Source organism: Etheostoma spectabile, chromosome 8, assembly GCF_008692095.1.
Source record: "Etheostoma spectabile isolate EspeVRDwgs_2016 chromosome 8, UIUC_Espe_1.0, whole genome shotgun sequence".
Lineage (NCBI taxonomy): Eukaryota > Metazoa > Chordata > Actinopteri > Perciformes > Percidae > Etheostoma > Etheostoma spectabile.
This window is the reverse complement of record NC_045740.1, coordinates 12,869,645-12,887,517: the sequence shown is the minus strand read 5'-3', so window position 1 is coordinate 12,887,517 and position 17,873 is coordinate 12,869,645. Positions and strand designations below refer to the sequence as shown.

Below are 17,873 nucleotides of genomic sequence, written 5' to 3'. Positions count from 1 at the left end.
CCCCCCCCCCCCCCCCCCATCTTTTACAAATAAAAAAAGTCATCCACTGAGTGAACTGCATCTAGTCAGTTTGTCATGCTAATGTAGAGTATGTGGGCACTAGACAGTGGTTTTGCATGTTGACAACCTTTTAGCTTGATTGCAAGACCCCAAGCTCTAGAGCCAATGCTCGGAAACAAGCACCCGTGTACATCATCTATTAACTGTCTTAAGGCATCCACATGCACTTGTCAATTTGTCCCGGTCCAACTCGGCTGGTGGAGCATATTACCAACTAAGCCAGAGTGCTTTAGAGCAAGATATACTGTACTTCCACAGCATATGCACATGTAACTGTCCAGTCACGGAGGAGAATCTGATGTGGAGTAGAGATGTACAGTGGAGCATGCAATGAGCTTGTTACAGATAATAGTTTTCCTCGGGGAAGGACATTTCCACAGGATACACTGCTGCTGTTTCCAATTTTCCTGGCCATTATGTTTGACTGTATATCTTAGTAATTTTTATATTGCCTCTCTAAAAAGATATTTCAGCTTTCAGCTTTTTTCATGAATTTGACATGGCTAAGGGATTATTTTTAGTCAGTGACATCATTTGTCTCAATGTTTGTTTTTATGCATAAATCTGGAAAATAACTTTAATATCATTAAAGCACCAGCAGAAATCGCTTTTCTTTAGAGTACTCAATTCCACCAGCATAATTTGCAGAGCTCAGATACTCCAGCGCTGCATATAGAGAGCAAAAACAATTTAGTGCTTTGCCATTATCACTTTCAGTCACCCGATTCCCCAAGCTCAACCTCACTGACGCAGAAGCCCTTTCATATGCTTTGATCTTGTTGGTAATTATTTGCTATTCTGCTGAAGAAAGAGGGCAGCTTGAAAAAGCACCAGAATGCTATGCACCGATAGTGGCATTGAGAAAGAGGGGGCAGAGTAAGACTTGGAACGTTTTGAGGTGTGGGTTTCAACAACCCTGTGTTGTCCTTCTCAGACATTTCCACTGACAATGAAAAAGCAGAGAATGGGCCCACATCTTCACCTGAAACCACCAGTATATGCCAAACGTTAGCAGTCTTGGGTAACCAATACTTGAATTTGAAACGTACGGAAAAGGGAAAAGTAGGTTGTTGGTGTGTTACCGGTATTATTAAACAGTTTTTTTTAAGATTATCTTTTGGGCATTTTTAGACCTTTTATTTTCCACAGGACAAATGAAAATATGAAAGGGGGGAGAGAGGGGGAATGACATGAAGCAAAAGGCTGCATGTCAGAGTCGAACCAGTGGCCGCTGCGTCAAGGAGTAAACCTCTATAAATGTGCGTTAGCTCTACCAACTGAGCTAACCCAGCCACATGTTACCGATATTAGAATGCATCATTGACTATCACCCTCCTCGCCATTTATTTTCTCCTATTTATGATTTTTGATGAATTCTGAGTGCCTTATCTCACCCCTGCCATCCTTTGCAGTTGGAAATCACTTCCCTCCTGGACCGGCTCCTTATCTACAATAGAGTGGCTCTAGACAGACTCAGAACAGAGCTGGAATCAGAATCCCTTCTGGTCTGCTGGCAAGGTCGAAAAAGGAAAGCATTGGCTCGGGGGGGTGAAAGCAAGCCAAAGAACTCAACTGTTTCTTCATCCTCCTCTCCACTGGGGTGGGAGATAGATGACATTCTCACATTTCTCCATAGATACTGGAGCTCATACTGGCCTCTTGTTGCCTATACTGGGTTCGTGATCAGAAAGCTAAAAGGTCTCCATGTTTCCACTGAGAGCCAGGAAGCTAATTGTTTGATGCAGGAATCACTCGGAAAAGAGCTTTACTATCGCTCATGCCCAGACATTCAAAAGTTTTTTTTGCCACTTACCTCTACTGGGACAGTCAGCATCCTACTAGTCTATATCCTTAATGTTCCACTTCCAGGATTGTTCCGGTGCCACAGGAAATTCTGCCGGATGCATGTATTTTGCGTTTCCTTCCGCTTTCTTTGTGTTTGTAAATTTTAAATTCTGTGGATTAATGACGACTATTGTTGATAGCTCCGAGGTCTCTGCATGGTAAATTGAATAATTTGTAATGCAGAAGTACACAGTAATCTGTAACATAATCTCACATCTCTTTTGTGAAAGTTGTGAATTTTCAGCTGAGCTGGGGTACATAACTGGATCCACAAATCCCATCAAATCATGACTTTGTAACATCAAAAATTTACAAAAATAAAGATTCAAGCGGGATTTGTAGTTGTGGGTTAAAGGAGTTATGGCTTAGCTATTCTCGCTTTGCCAGAACAGCAGTGCGGAGGAGGGTCTGGTGAGTCCACACACCATTCCGGGATGGGAGACAAATGTGCTTTAGTTTAAAATGCCATCACAAAGAAAGCCCAATGTAAGGGATATCCAGTCTAAATGAGGGACATCCAGCAGAATTCCCGGCGGCACCGGAGCAATCCTGGAAGTGAAACATCATTTATATAGCCAATGGCTTAGCTTAAGAGACGTATAGCCAATGTTACCATGTTGGGCTTTGGTCCCGAAAGTCATCAACCTCTTGCGTCAAGTATAAACCCAAATTCACCCCCTCTCTCCCTCTTACTTTTTGAGTACTCAAAATCATTGATTGATAGCCTTCTCTGGTGTCTACTTCAATAATGTTGTTAAAATAGATGTTTATGACCCCAGAGCTTAATAAGAAAATTGATGCATTGAGATAATTGGTAAATCTGCATTAAAAAAGAAAAAAAAAGAAAGAAAAGATTTACATCCTCCACTAACTTTATCTCTGCAGACACAACGTGGAAACGGAAGGCATTATAGTGACAAAGCTGCGATTGTCCTAGTCCTCCCTCCTGCAGGTAGGGCAGCTGATAATGAAGGAAAGAGGGATGGATGATCCTGTTATGATCGCTGTCACCCCCAAGGCGGGAAAATAAAAATGGGAGCAAATTATTCTCTCAGACTCTGATAGACCGCAGAATGGATGGAGGATGACGAAGTGGGACATTTGCCAACATGAGTGTGAGGGCTGTGATGAAGAACAGCTTCGGTGAGGATTCATTGGTGTTTGTGTGTGCATCCACATATGATTGCAATATTTATGCAAGGAGTAACGCCTTGCATACAAACATGCACCTCACAATTACAGATGAAAGGCAGTAAACCTTAAATGGCATGTTGGCCTTAGATAATGGTGTCTACCACAGGCATTTTTTTGGTCACAGACTGTAACAGTTGACTCATGGTAGCTGAAGAATTTAAATACACAGGCAACCTACCTGCCCTGATGGAATGGGAATAAATTGAGATGTAAATGATTTAGATTTTTCTAGCATCTTGCCTTTTTGTTATTGCTTGAGGTTCTATACAATCTATAAGACAGACATAGGTGGTATTCAGTAACCTCTAAAACCTTCCTGAACCATAGTGAGAACATTTTAGGTCCACTGTGAATGAAAGGTACATTAAAAAAAATCTGGTTGATCCAACGTCCATCCACAGTGCCAGTTTCTAGTTTATGTATGTATCTATAGTATAGAATTCATCCTTGAGCAGGATACAGTATCACCACTGAATCCCACAGTCACGTGGCACTATCAGATCAGTAATACTTTCATGGAGCTATGCTTAATCTGATCCCTGAAATAGAGGAGCATCAGCGACCCACAAAAGCTACAAAGGCTTTCTGTGTTATTTTAAATTGTGTCCCAGAAAACTCCTGCTTGTATTAGGTATCGGTATTTCGTGAGACATTCAGATGGCTAATTATTGGCACCCTTCTTGCTTGACTTTATCCCATCCCCCTTACTTTACTTTCATCCTACTGGCTTTCCATTCCTGACTTTATTCTTCTCCTGGCTCTTCCCCATTCTCCACACCATCCCTCTCTAGATCATCCTTAAAAACCCAAGGGTCTAAGAAATGTCATGGTAGAGCTTTTCTTGGTTTCCTCCTTATGCTCTGCATCGGTTTTCATTTTCTCGTCTTTTCTTGTTTATTCATTGCATGATAAAATGCACACAATAAAGTGCATATTTCAATTATCACGCACATTGTAGCACCTCATAAAAATGGGTTAGTTATGCTGTTTAAAGAACTACCTACCAGCTTCTCTCTTTTTACAACCAATGCCCTTGTGGGTCCTTGGACTAATTCCACCCCCAGTGCCCTGTTTTTATTATGAATCTGGCCCCTGGCCCCTCAGTGTAGAAGACATATGGTCCAGATGTCAGCACAGATGATGGGGCCACATAGACCTTACCACGTCAGCTGCCAACTGCACTGACATCTGCATACATAGTACCTTTGTTGTCAATAGGAAATGGCCTCTTTACGTTAATTTAGTAGCGCTGTGCCCCTGAGACTAAACACTGGAAAAAGCTGGAAGTCATCAACTGTCTATCCTCATCGTTAGAAATGCTGCATGACAACTTTGAGTGAGAATGCCTCAGATTTGTTTTGGTTGTTAAACAGTCACTCCTAGCGCCCACCTAATTTTAACAAATGTCTAGCAAGAGTGAGTAACTTTGGAAGCAGCCCTGGAAACTAGGCATATTAAATGTGGAAAGTCTGATTGTTTTTGTTTAGGTTGGGCTGTTTTAGAAAGGCTAATGAGTTACACACACGCAGGTGACCTTATTGAAGATATTGCATCCTCTGGAAGATGTTTGAGTTGGCACAGAATGCTACAGTTAATGCTGTTGATTGCCTGACATAGATGACATTCACACATACTAGAAAAGAGGTGCTGGAGGCTAATAGTTTGCTGCAGAATCCACATAATTGATGTTTGTTTTGTTGTCTTAAAGTCTAATAGATGTATCTGTAGTGGTAAACCTAAACACTTTTCAACAACACAACTAATTAGATATACCACTGGGCATGTTTTCCTTACAGTGAATGCATTTTGCCTTCGCTTTCTGCCTGTTCAGTAGATGTGTTGTGTAACTGCTAGCTTGTAGAGCGATGTTGTCAGTTTACTTGGTTGTCACACCATACTGTAGCTCTTTCAGACCAGAGGAATTGATTCGATAATCACTATCTTGACCCAGAAAGGAAGTTTATAATAAAAGCATGCATTTTTCTCTTGCATGCAATAAATGGGTCATGAACTTTGAAGAAATGGACAAGGCTGATGAGGCTAATGTACTTAAGGCTACAGCTTTGCAAGAAAATAAGTTAGATGCAAACTTTTTAATACAAATAATAGTGTGTTGAACCAATGTTGCTTTTCTGTGTGAGAAAGGAGGTTAGAGCATTTAAGTTAGGAATTTCCTTCATAGCATTAAAAACAACTGAATGCCACTTAGGTAAGATAGTTTCAAGGTCCTGGTATTTTAAATGCTGATTCACTGGCTTGACTTACTGAGACAGAACTAAGCCATTGTTAACAGAATTTGTTTAACCTTTGCTTTTCCTGCTATTGCAAGTCAAAATGTCTGCCGTGAAAAAAGACGGCTCAAAAAATGTGACTCATTTCCCTCGTAATAGTTGTCTGAAACCTTGGAAACCATAGCCTAGCGCTGAGCTGTGATCATTAACCAATAAATCATATCAAGTTTTCTTTACAGTTGTGTTTTTCTTTGTGTCCCAATAAGCAGCTTTGTTCAATCATTGTATCTGCTTCTACAGCCAGGGGGTGTGATTGCAGGTCCAAGGAGGGTAACACATGTTCAAACACTGTTATTTGGCAGATCCCCAGAAAAACAAAACCCCTGCCCTTCTGGCTATAGGTTTGCTTCACTGCTTCATGCCGTGTACTTCAATAGCAGTTGTTCTCTGAAGGGGAGATCACTTTCTATGTCTAGACTCAATTTACAAATCATAAGCCTTCTGAAACATCTACTAAGCAGAGCGGAGGTTGCCCTTGCTCCTGTCCATATCTATGGGGCATTGACAGCTGCTTGACCCTGGCCCTATCTTTGAAATGTATCAATAAGAGGCATCATGAAACTGATAGGTCTCTCAGGGAAGTCAAGTCCTACTGGGAAAATTCAACTCAGCCTTATTCAGTGATTTCTTCTCTTTTTTCTCTCTCTCTCTATTCACCGTGAGAAGTTCTTCATGGGTCTGGATGATGTGACCGTTGAAGTAAGCTAGTCACACTTGGGGACTGAACACAATGAGTGCAGCCAATGCCAGGTCTATCTCTTTTCTGTCACTCATCCTCTTTTCTTACTTTCCCCTTAATTTTTTTTTTTCTCCGTTTCTTTTACCTGCTCTTCTTCAAATGTAAGGAAAGCCAAGTTGATTAGATTCTTGCCCGCTCTGTACTTGATAGCTAGCCTTTTTTCCCCCCATATCACTCTCCTTTCCTCTTTCTTTGTACTGTAATGTTATGGCTCCCTCATCATGAACCACTCTTATACTTGTTCCCTCCCTCCCTCCTCACAAAGCACTCAAGCTTTCCCTCCCTCCCTCTCTGTCTCTCATTCATGCACCAACTCCATATCGACTACATTTGTCATGTGGCTCTCTTCCCCCATTCGTCTGCTTGGCCAATGATCGGATTCACCCCACTGCTTTGTAAGTAGTTAGCCACGTTTCTTTTTGTTTACTCGTCACCTCCCGCCTCTTCCTGCTCTTTAAGGCTCCCACAAACTGTTGCTGTCTCCCTCAGTATGGGAGAGGCTCGCTAGCATACTGCCAGGCTCAGATGGAGTGACAGGACGATCACACAGGACTTAAGAGATCCACAGAGAAAAGGTGGTTGCATAAGGACAGATTGGATGAATGGAAGTCAGGGAGGAGAGGGAGCGACAAGCCAGTCTATGCATCATTATTATTATCTCCTGTTTCGAGTGTCAAGTGTTTGGAGAAGGGACTTTCAGCGCTGAAGGGACACCCTCTAATTGAGCAGGATGTGTGGCTTTGGACAAGCTGGCTCACATCTTAATGAGACCTCTTCATACACTGGAGTAGCTGCAGCTTCTTAGTCACAGTTTAGTGTTGGGACAACAATAGGAGTGCGTCACCATTTAAGAGTGCTTGTGGCTGTCTCATTCACACGCTACTTTGTATCTCTTCATGCAGCTTAACCTTTTGCAGACAAAGATTGAGGTTTATGGTTTGTTGTCCTGTACAGTTGTACGCTTTTATACAATATTGTAGCCAACTGTGCTTCTTTTTCTCTTCCTCTTATTTTTGAATATAGAATTTGTGTTGAAGCAGCTTCCTCAGCTTAAAACATTTTTAAAAGAGATTTGTCTGCTTACAGGAACTGTTGTTTGCACCCTGACCCTCTTTGCATTTTCAACACAATCATTGTACTGTCTTCATAGTAATTCCAGCCCTAGCAAACGGTTGATTCTAATAATGGAACCTGAGAGTGAAAGAGAGATAAATCCACACTGAAATTGAATGGGGAATGATTGATTTGAAAACCTTGTTTCTCATTTGCTCATTCGTGAAGGAAAAAAATATGCTCAGCGGTGTTTGTCAAGAGTACAGTGAGTACAGTCAAGTTAATACAACTTGATTTGTGGCTTATCTGTGACTATTTTTGCTGTATGTACAGTTTATTCGATAATCCCCCCTCTCCTCCAACACATTGCTTTGTAATCATCTCTAAGCAGGAAGACAATACACACATCTGCGTGGTAGCTAATGCTTTTAGGCCTGACCAGAGAGAGTTTGTTTAGTTATTGTTTTCAAATCAGTCCCAGTTTATCTCACTGCAGGGTGGAAGTTGTGTGTCAGTCAACTTAAATCCATTCATATTTTGCTAGGCAGTGCATTTGCATCACATGTGATTCAACCTGAATTTATTCAGCTGACTTGCAAGTGGATGAAAGGCATGATGTTAAACCTAAAAGGGATATGCTGATGTAGCATGCTTAAACCAAAACAAGAGCTTCTTAAATATTTTTCTGGAGGGTCATTGTGCTTATTTATTACCTGAAGGAGAAACAAGAAATTTCTGGTAAGATCATGACAGATTTTAGATTGAGACCAGTACCTAAAGCTGTGCAATTTGGCCTCATGTTACCTCTATGCCCTTTTACCCCCGTGCAAGTTTTTTCTGTCTTTATATTCTATCTTTGAAATGTCTTAATGAAGTGTTTCCTCTATGTCGATATGTTGATTGCGGGTCGCCACGGTAGAATTTCTGCTGCCATGGTATAGGGCAGACGCAAAACAGAGTTTATCAGCTGTTTATGAAAAGTCATGAAGTCGTAATTACAGAGCCGTCTGGTCTACTGAACTCAAGCAAACTGTCATCTGTTCTCTGTCCTCAAACAACTGGAACGATGACAGGACGTCATCATTTGCAAAGTCATGGCAACCAAGTAAACAACATGGGGAGTACTACTTGTCACTCAAGCTTAGGCAAAGTGACAAACAGCAACGAAAGCCGTGACATGAAATCCACACTCACATGGGTCCCGTGAAATATGGCGGCTACAGTTTATTGGAAATAGCATTGTGGACACTGAATTTTATGAATTTACTGTTTATCAGACCCCAGATGAGACAAGAAGCTAACGTTAGCAAACGCTGCGGTCCCTCTGCCTCCCCGCTACAGGAGACGCTGTATTCTTCTGACACGCTGTATTACCGTTAGCTACTGTTTTAAAACCGTTTTCCAGGTTAGTGGGGGTGCATACTGCTCAAAACCAACATGAAGAACATAGCTAGTAATGTTTGCTTAGCGTTTTGTTTTGGTGTTAAACTGTGTCTAAAATGAGCGGTGAAGTTAAATCACCGGTTTCAGGTAACCTTCTTACGGTACCGTCTGTTTGCTGGATGGTTTCAAGGTAAAAGTCAGTAGCTAACATTAGCAGATAAGCCCGGTATTGTTCATATTTCTGACTGTAGTGGTCATAGTGACTGAAAGTGTGATATGAGATAAAAAGAAGAAAAACTACATATAAATATTTGACGTTGAGATGTTTTTTCTTCTAGAGTTGTACACGCTCCGAAGGTAATCATCGTCACTCTCTCAATCGCTCTACCACACCTCTCCCCCCAACACACTCACACACACACACACGCAGTCGCACACACGGGCATGCACACATCAATGTACAAGTATAAACTTCAGGGTACTGAAGGGTACCGCAGATACATAAATCACGCTTTACTCTGCAAAATCTACAGATTCCACTTTAAACCTGTTTTTATTTGAACTAAACCCAAAAAAGAACCAAAATATGTTTATGATTGACACTAACAATTTACTGTAAAAAGTGTTAAAAAAATCTTACGAGAAGAATGCTTTTCTTATTTGACCTCTCTAGGTCACCTGTCTGTGTTATCTGTCCCTTAAATGAAGAGTAACTGTGGCAGTTGTCGCCGTGGCGCCCCTCTCACCACCAGCAGTGACAAGCCTGACACTGAAAATGCAGAGTAGTTTTGGAGATTGAGTTTTGGAGGTTGTTATGGAGACAAGGGCAAGGTTGAGCAGAATGACAGGAAGCAATAACAAAGACGAAGACCCAGCACTATTCTGATGATTGGGATGGACTGTACGTGCATGTCCATGAAGCTTGCTTGTTGGACTGTGTGTTCAGCGTAAGTCACAGCTGATGGTGACACTCTCCTTGTCTGTGTGGCGTTGACTGCCGTAAGCTCAGGATTTGAAGCGATGATTTGTCTGTTGTCTTTCACTCAGCCCTGTTGTTGTGTAAAAGCTTCCTGTGTGTCTCTGTATTCAACCACAGTCTTATACTAGATCCAACACACCATATTTAAGAAAAACACAGGTCTTGCATCTCAACACAGGCTTGCATTGCAAACCCTTACATTTCTTGGAGGATGAAGGTTAAAACTGGAGAAACAAATAGCAGTTTAGAACTTAAAGTTCAGTGCTGTTTTGTAATATTTTCCAAACAAAACGTGTACGTGGATCATGCAGTACTGCTGAAATGCCTGCTAAAAAACTGTCTAGAGTCACCTCCAAACAACACATGCAATCATTGTCTAGCTTAGTGAATGTGGTCACTTGGTGTGATTTCCTTGACACGTTGACTTGTGATTGATTGATTGAGTCATTTTATCGTAATCCTGATTTCAAGAAGGTGTTATGCACAATGTTGGTTACATTACTTGCTCAAAGTGTTGTTGCACCACACAGACTCATTTTGATTTCTGTGTTTGTGTTACTGGTCTTCCACCTGTCTTTTACTTATATGAGTTGTTCCACTCTAAGCTATTAGTGCAGCCTCTCTGCAGCCAGTGTTAATAACATTGAGTCCGCAAATAATGGGGAAGGTGATGGAGGAGTCGGGTGAAAAGCCTCTAAAAGACCAACAAAGATGAATTAATTTGGGATAATTATTCTCATACGTGACCAAACAAAGACCATCTTAATGGTATGAACATATACACAAATGTGGCATACACATAAGCAGCCACACACCTAAATGGATATTTGAGTATTTAGCTAAAAATAAAGTTAAATAATGTTCAGTATCCATTTCATCATTTGTCCAAAAGTTCCTCTGATGTTTTCATTCGCAACTGCCACTGAGTTGTAAAAACAGCAGGAAACTTGAGTCACGCACATATACTAAATTTTTCAACGTGACTTACAGACAGCAGCCATAACAGTAAACAGTACCTTTGTTTTCAAGCCACCCAGTCATGCTTTTAAAAATAAAGGACCAAGACAGTCAGCCAAAAGCCTGTTCACTGACGAGCGTGCCAGTTAGAGATTCAAACTGTTATTAAGGCGGCCGAGCAGCAACACTCACTGACAGTGTCCTAGTAAATAAACCTCTCAGAGGTGACACACCAATAGTACGCTAGAGCGTGTGTCCTGTGGAAGGGAATTTACAGGTAGCAGATGGACTACTGGAACCAGCTGTTGTTTACTAGGTAGGAGGATGGGTTGTGGTCAATTGAGTTCACAGAGGCAGGGCCACGCGGCAACGGCACCTGTGAACACCACATTTTAATTTCACGTCTGCTGAAATGTGCAAAACAAACGTGAAAAAAAAAAGTGTTGGGCTGTTACTGTAGCAGCCTCTTTGGAGGAATGCCACAACACGGTGTGGTAGTAAACTAAAGGTTTGATAATTCTGTTTATGACTGCAACGCTGCTCGTGTCAAAGGGTTAAATCTAGGCAGAGGAAATTAACAAAACAGTCTATAAACTTTGTTAGAGTTTCTCTATCCTCTACATTGAAGGTAGCTGGTTAGTGGTACGTTCAAGGATCAACCTGAATCTCAGTAATTACGTTGGTGAAAAAAACGTAATGATAACCTATATGAATGATGGGCACTACAAAAATAGCATCCAGATTGTGAAAAAGAAATCCCTCAAACTAGGCCTGCACGATTCAGGGAAAAATATGAATCAGGATTTTTTATCTTAGAATTAGTATCACTATCTCTGCCGAGATTTGTTTTCTCACAAAGCGTAGTGTTTATTGCACACATGAACCATGACAAAACAAAACAAATTGGCAGTACCAAATATAGATTTTTTTTTTGTTGTTGGCCCCTATAGCACATTGCGCATCACCAGTAGCCTGTAGACATAGAAGCTTCTATGAAGAGAAGAGCATTGCAGTGCTTGGGAGCGCTTTAAAACCTAATTCATTCAGTCTGTGTTTAGAACTCACAGAAGAAAGTAGTAGCGTTTGTGATGCTGTCATCTCATAAAATTAAATGAGAATCAGTCATTAAAAAAAAAAGAAATTGCGAAAACGGGTGAACCAAGATTGCAATTTTTTAAATATCTATATATATATATATATATATATAACTATAATATTATGTTTTATAACTAACAGGCACACTGACAACTCAGCAGACTCAACCGTTGTTGACTTGATAGTGTTGCTTGGCAGTTGCCAGAAGTGTTCATTAGATGTCATCAAAGCAGTGCCGGTTGGGTGATTATGCTCTGCATATAAATTAAGGTTGCATAAGTCAGTTACATACTGACAGGATCACAACATAAAGTTGTTCCAATAGTCCAATGTAATTGTGTCATAACAATTGTGTATTCATTGTACCAGTTAACTGGAAACGTGCATGGACATACTATTGAACCCTTGAGTCTGCATGCCACTTGTTCCTCATCCACACACAGACAAAAATACATAAACAGCAAGCATACACACAAATGGACAACATTTTCTCAACCAAATTGCTGTTATTAATGATATGGGTTCACTAATGTACATCAGCATTTATAACTGCAGAACTTCCTATGATTTCCTCTTCACATATTCATTTTGACAGATCCTTTTTCCATTCTAAAGCGCATAAACAGGCTCATAAAAAAATAAATAAAAATAAAAGGCTTCAGAGATGACTGTGGCTATTTTTTATACCTCAACAAGATGCTTCGTCCTCGGATGAATTAATAAAGGAAGTTTTTTTTTTAAATAGACTCCCTGACATGTAGAAAAGATTTTGCTTGGGTACACAGCAACCCTCATAGAGCCACCTATTATGTCTCCAAATACTACAAACCAGATCTTTAAAGGAGCAGTCTTAATGAAAATGGAAGTGAGCTTAGCAATTTTAATGCATTGAAAGTATGTCTTCCCTTCACAGTTGGTATCAAAAAAAAAAAACTATATATATATATATCTATATATATATATATCTATATATATATAGATATATATATAGAATAACTGTTACTGTCCAGTTTATTTTCAGCACACATGACAAGATAAATGCTTGCATGATGCTCTGTTCAGCAGTGTGTACATACTTCAGAATGTAAAACATGACACACAGACGAGAGAATTATACCTTATGAAAAACAGTAAGGGCCCTGTTTTTGTGGTGGCGCAACAACCAGCTCAAATAATGACCCAAATGTGTTTTCCTATATTTTGGAATTCAGTTATTGTAGCAAATGTGCAGAAATGTGGCAATGATACTGAAAATGTAAACAACCTACTTTAATCAAACACTCTCCAACCACTCGACGTGTTTAAATATGCACAGTATGGTTTACTGTGGTTACACCAGGAACATCAGTAAAGCAGTATGCTCTTATCTGTTATTCTTACAGAATACTGTATGCTGTCCAAAGCTGCTTTATACTGTATGAAAAGTGAACAATTCCAATAAACAAACTATATCTGAAAACTCTTAACTCAATTTTTTTTTTTTTTTTTTGCATTTATCCCACGTTGTATATTGGCAGATAAAAAAACAAAATACCTGTTTCGAGTTATAAATAGTATTTGCCTACTGAAGGTCCGAGCACTTCCTCAGGGCCAATTGAAGCTCAAATTAGTTTATATGTGGCAAGTTGTGTCCACTGGTGTCCTGGCATGTAACATAATTAAGTGTATATGTTTTTTCTGAGTGCTAAATGTACCCATACATCCGATATGTGTTCTGGAACAATGACTTGCTCTGACAATGAGACATGATGTTTAGAGATCTTCCCCAGGCAAGCTAACAAAATGCTCTTCCTTCTTCTCCCCCCCATCTCTGTTTTACTTTTTCTGTTGACCTTTCCATCACGCCCCCACCCCCCCTTCATTCTTTCTCTCACATTCTTCTTATTATTATTCATCTTCCTCTGTCTCTTGGTTTCTGTTTCTCTGTCATCTGCAGGTTCCAGAAGTGGGTGCTGTCTGCTTCAAGACTCCATGGCTGCCAGTGCTGCCTCTTGATTCATTGCATTGCACTGTGAGTTCATTCTGCGTGTGTGTGTGTATTTGTGTGTTTGTTTTTTGTCTGTCTGTCTGTCTCTGTGTTCATCTGGGTTCTTTGTTCATGTCCTCAGAGGATTTTCTTGGTTGTTAGTCAGCCTATGCAGCATGCCCACTTGAATTAAGGACATACCAAACCCTTGGTTTATCCTCTCCAGTAGCTGCTTTTCTGTGACTTTATTTGTGGCACTATTTTGAATTGCGAAGAAACGTTGTGTGACTTTAAATGTGACCACCAAGAGTCTAGTTGCTCCCTATGGGCCAGAGTCTCTCTGCTTTGCACATTATTCTGCAGATTCCACTTTCTACACTGCTACCAATACACTCTGACAGTAGAATGGAAACAATGTATGCATGGCGCCAGTGTTTCCAACTTAATGACCAACAGGCTGTTATATTGATCTCAAGCACTACAATTGTCCAAATAGTGTATGATTTCAAAACAACTTACTTTATTTATATTTGATACAAAATATAATAGAAGTATAACACCAGGTATGGTATTTTTTCAAATGGATTCTTATTGTCCTAAATTGCTAGATGAGCAGATGAGATGCACTACAGCTGATGTTTGTGTGAAAATTAGATTATGCTCCAGAAGTCCATATTGTTTAGTTAAAGCAATGTTTTGGATCAGTGCACACTGAAGGTAGGAGATTACTTCATTGTCACTGAATATTTGGAAGATGTTCCAGACAACTATACAGATTAGTGCTGGATATACAGTAACATATATATATATATATATATATATATATATATATATATATATATATATATATATGTATATATATATATATATATATATATGTATATATGTATGTATGTATGTATATGAATTGGTATATTTTTTTTATTTAAAGATTTTGCCAGTTGGGGGGGTTAAATATTCTCTGGGTGTTTCTTCACTATGACCAAGCCATTTCATTAATTAGTGGAGCTTTACATTTTTGGGCAAATCATCCAGTCAAGTGATAACCTTTTCGAACTTTTTGTGAGGTTTTGTTGATGACTTACCTATGTTGACATTGTGATGCAATTATTATCTTATGATTGCGCTTATTATCTAATGATCTCTGTTTCCATATGTCTCTGTGCCAGCTGGGTAGAAAGCAGCCATCTGTGTTGTTGTGCCTCAGCAGGTTTGGGTCCTTGTAATGTTAGCATGGGCTCTGTCTCCACAGCTCCCGCCACAGATGTTGCTATGTTGTTGTGCACTGCGTGATACCTATTGTGCAGTACTTGACCTGTTACAAATCTCATCTTTAGTGTCATTTTGTTTGAGACCTTGAAAGCACGCACGCACGCGCACACACGCACACGCACTCTTCCAGTTTGGGCATTTTTTTTCAAAGAAATCGTGGAGATTAAAAAAATAATAATAATAATAATAATAGCAAGCTCTTATAAATGTTGAGGGGATGAGTTTAATTTATGATCATTCCTGAGACCCCTTGGAGGATCTGATGATTGCACGTGTCAGTTTCTTTAATAAATAAATAAATAAACATATTTTTTTTATCCCTCATCCATGCCAAGGAAGAAAAATTGCATGTAGTAAGCAGCAAACACTGGCTGGCAGCAAAACTCCCATCTCAACCAGGAAGTGTGTGAAATCTTATTTTTGAAATGTTTCTTTTTTTTAATGAGACCCGTCAGGCTCGATTTCACGCACATGCACCAACTTAAATGGTTTGGGGCTAGTTGGCGGAAGCGAGGAGGATGAAATGCTTGTTCAGGCAAAGGCAGAGGTACTGTTCCTTACGTGAGGTTCTGTACAAAGCATTCATACGCTCTCTCTTTTAAAGCTTTCGACCCACAGCCAGCTGCTCATCTTCGTCCCCTGTGCATTTCTGCCTCTGCCTTCTCTCGTATCTATTAGTTTCTACTGTTGTTGGTTTGTTCTGCAGTTCAGAGCAGGGAGGAGTTCTGTTCAGTGTAATTGGATTATGTGGTATTGCTTTCAAAGCTGTTGATGCCAGCAGTCGTTTCTTGGCCCGCACTGCTCATCACCATCCTCAAAGCCACTAAGAGAAATTATTTCTTGCAAGCTATTTATATAATTTTGCTAACTAGCAGCAGGCTACCTAGATTGGGGTCACCTCTTATGAAACCCTTCCAAACATTCTATAATAATTGCAGGAATAAAGCCTGCTTCACCATTTTCATGGTACAGTACAGGCCCACACAGCTGGTATGGCACTTTGGACTACTACTGTTGTAGTTAATCTCTATCTGGAGTTGATCATTTTTCAACTTGGACCCACTACTGTCAAGTTTTAAGACAAAACCGATGCCAACTTATTGAAGTTCACTTTTTTTATAAAAGTGAAATGCATTGATTACAAATATGTTGTCTCTTTTATTTATGTTTTTCTTCATCAAAGTCGGTCACATTTTTGGAGGGAAAAAAACCCCTGATTTCACAAAAAGACAGATGTAAATGTTTTCCAAAGCGGAGCCAGATTTTTGGGTTAGCTTAGCCATTCTCCAGAGTGCACAGTAAGCAGGCAGAGAAACAGACAAAGCCATGGCTAAATCATTAGTGAAATAAGCCTGTCCCCCATTACAGTCAGCCTAACACAGTCCAAAGCCACCATTGGACAAGGAAGAGAATTTTATTTTATAATTTTTATATTCACAAAAAATATAGAAATTCTTTTTCATTGATGGTAATTGGAAACTGTTATCAAATTTGTTCCCCTCTTCTCATGTTCCCTTGAGTTGAGCACTGTAGCAGAAACAGACGATTGTTCTGCTAAGAAAGTAGGACAAATTTATCCAGCAGCTTTGGCTTAGGCTTGGGGCTTTTTCTGTCTTATAGCTTCTTATATATTCTCCCTATATATATTCTCTCTTTAAATCTTACCATGTTTATTAGTATTGTGAAATACTGTAAAATATTAAAACATGTCGGTACCTTTGTCACAGCTCTGTTTTGGAAATTGTTAAATAGGGAGAAGCAGTGCAACAGATGTCATGTACTGTATATAGGACGTCTAGCTGAAGCTAATTTGCAGCCCCTGTAACTGGTAAGGCCTTTTTTTTTATCAGAACAAAACAGCTAAACAAATAAAAAATAAAATTAAACAGATTCAAGATAATAAAAATGAATCAAATACACGTATTGTCCTGTTTTTTTAAAGTGCTTGTATTATGCTCATATTCAGATTCATAATTGTATTTAGAGGTTTTATCAGAATAGGTTTACATGGTTTAATTTTCAAAAACACCATATTTGTGTTGTACTGCACATTGCTGCAGCTCCTCTTTTCACCCTGTGAGGTCTCTGTTTTAGCTACAAAGTAAGGCATTGCACTTATGTTCCGTCTTTGTTGGGAGTTGCACATGCGCACTAGCTAGGTAAGGACTACTAGCCAGTCAGAAGCAGTCTGCCAGCAGCTAGGCGAGCATTATACCGTGTGTTATAAAGTCGTCACAGATGTAAAGGCTGGACTACAATAGAGCTGTTTGGAGCAGTTTTTGAACAGTGTTTTCAGTTGGAGATGGTAAGTCCCTTTGGGGTGGACTGTGGTCTTTTTCACTTTGTAAACCTATAACGTGCACAAAGGTGATATATAACACAATAAAGGAAAGGCAAAAAGCATAATATGAGCACTTTAAGTTAATGTAATTGTGACAGTCTGTCAACATTTTCAAGCAATTAAACCATTATATGTGCAAACTCTAGTTTTGTTTTGTACAAATTGCTTGTTAAAGATCCTGTAAAGAGTAAAGAGGTTTAGAAAAAAACTGACAAAATGAAGGGAAAACTAATATATCATAGGTATCACACTAGTAGTATACTTGTTGACAGGAAGGGGACATGCTGCCTGCCTTACCTTGAAAGACTGCCTGTGCTAGTACTAGTACTAGTGCTGGCAGTCTTGGCAAGTGTGTCTAAGTGTGATATTACAGTAGGCAGAAGGCAGAATAATTTTCTGCGATCCCAACTGATTGCTGTTCCTTGCATCCCCACTAGCATCCCAGGAATTGCAGCGCAATGCTGTACCCTCGATGAGGTGATGTTTCCTGGTGCCAAAAAAGCCTCTGTCCTATGGGAAACAGAGGGAATGGCTGTAGGGAGGATGTTAGTCAGGTGGCAGAAAAGCTTCAAGAGCTCTCCACAGTCATCACCTGCCCCAGGCTAATCACTGTGTCAGTTTTACACCAGAGAGTGGAGAGTGTGAGGGATTGAAACTGTAGTGTGAGGGAGTGAAACTGTAGTGTGTGTGTGTGTGTG

At 39.9% G+C, this 17,873-nt stretch overlaps 1 protein-coding gene across 1 annotated transcript in view; it reads left to right on the top strand.

Annotated features, from left to right (window-relative positions):
* The window catches only part of peak1 (pseudopodium-enriched atypical kinase 1), a 104,458-nt gene that overhangs the window by 42,395 nt on the left and 44,190 nt on the right, over nt 1-17,873 (top strand). The window contains exon 3 of the mRNA XM_032523469.1: nt 13,533-13,607. The gene's annotated coding sequence lies outside the window, so the exon portion shown is untranslated. The remainder of the gene's footprint in view (nt 1-13,532; nt 13,608-17,873) is intronic.